This window comes from Otolemur garnettii, unplaced genomic scaffold, assembly GCF_000181295.1.
Source record: "Otolemur garnettii isolate 467f Iridium unplaced genomic scaffold, OtoGar3 scaffold00198, whole genome shotgun sequence".
In the NCBI taxonomy this organism is placed as follows: domain Eukaryota; kingdom Metazoa; phylum Chordata; class Mammalia; order Primates; family Galagidae; genus Otolemur; species Otolemur garnettii.
Genome location: NW_003852593.1, coordinates 1297015 through 1298666, shown reverse-complemented (window position 1 = coordinate 1298666; position 1652 = coordinate 1297015).

Sequence of the window (1652 nt, the reverse complement as noted above, 5' to 3'; positions counted from 1 at the left end):
GGCTCAGGCTGGTCTTAAACCTGTGAGCTCAGGTAATTTACCCACCTCAGCCTTCCAGAGTGCTAGGATTACAGGCATGAGCCACCGTGCCCAGCTTTTTTTTTTTTTTTTGAGACAGAGTCTCATTTTGTCACCCTTGGTAGAGTGCCATGGTGTCATAGCTCATAGCAACTTCAAACACTTGGGCTCAAGCTATTCTCTTGCCTCAGCATCCCAAGTAGCTGAGACTACAGGCGCCAGCCACACACACAGCTATATTTTTAGAGATGGTTTCTCCTTCTTGCTCAGGCTGGTCTTGAACTCCTAAACTCAAGTGGTCCACCTGCCTTGGCCTCCCAGAGTGTTAGGATTACAGGCGTGAGCCACTATGCCTGGCATAGGAAGTTATACATTACTAATCTGCACTCTGATGCACACATGCAACCTACTCCCATCCATGACACCTCTGGTTCCACTGTGATTCCCATAACAGGGATCAGAGGCTCTTTGAGTTCCTGCCTGCTCCAGTCCCATGATCCAGTTACGCACACCTGCCTTGGCTGGGAAGAATTGCTGCTCTAGAAGATACTATATGGTTTCATTAGAAACTCTGATCTGCAACAACAACAAAAATAAATGGAACTTAGTTAAGTTAAATAGCTTGTGTACAATTAAGGAAACAACCAAAGTAAATAGACAACCTTCAGAATGAGAAAAAATATTTGCCTATTGTAAATCGGACAAAAGCTTGATAACTAGGATCTATAGAGAATGCAAATTAAGCAACAAAAAAAGACCCAACAGTCCCAATATATCACTGGGCAAGAGACATGAATAGAATCTTCTCCAAAGAAGACAGACAAATGGCTAATAAACATGAAAAGTGCTCATCCTTCCTAATCCTCAGAGAAATGCAAATCAAAACCACTCTCAGTTATCACCTAACCCTGGTGAGGATGACCCATATCACAAAGTCCCAAAGCCACAGATGCTAGTGTGGATGTGGGCAAAAGGAAACATTTTTACAATGTAGGTTGGACTGCAAACTAATACAACCTTTTTGGAAGGAAATATGGAGAATCCTCAAAGAACTCAAATTAGAACTCCCATTTGATTCTGCAATCCCATTACTAGGCATCTACTCAGAAGAAAAAAATATTCTTTATCATAAAGATTATTTATTGCAGCTAAATTTATAATCGCCAAAATGTGGAAACAGCCTAAATGCCCACTAACCCAGGAATGGATTAACAAGCTGTGGTATATGTATACTATGGAATACTATCCAGCCATTAAAGAAGATGGAGACTTTACATCCTTTGTATTAACCTAGTTGGAGGTAGAACGCGTTCTTAGTAAAGCATCACAAGAATGGAGAAGCAAGAATACAATGTACTCAATTCTAAATTGAAGGCAGCCGATGAGCTAATACAAGGGGTGGGGCAGGGAAATGAGAGAGCCGGGAGAAGGGAAAGGGGGGGGAACGGTGTATGGCACACTTGTTGGGGGTGGGATACAATTATAAGAGGGACTTTATCTAACAAATGCAATCAGTGCATCCTAATTCTTTGTAACCTCAATGAGTCCCAAACAATAAAAAAAAAAAAAAAAGTTCAATCACAGATAATGTCTGGGACAAATAAACATTAAACATAAAGTGTTATATTAATTTA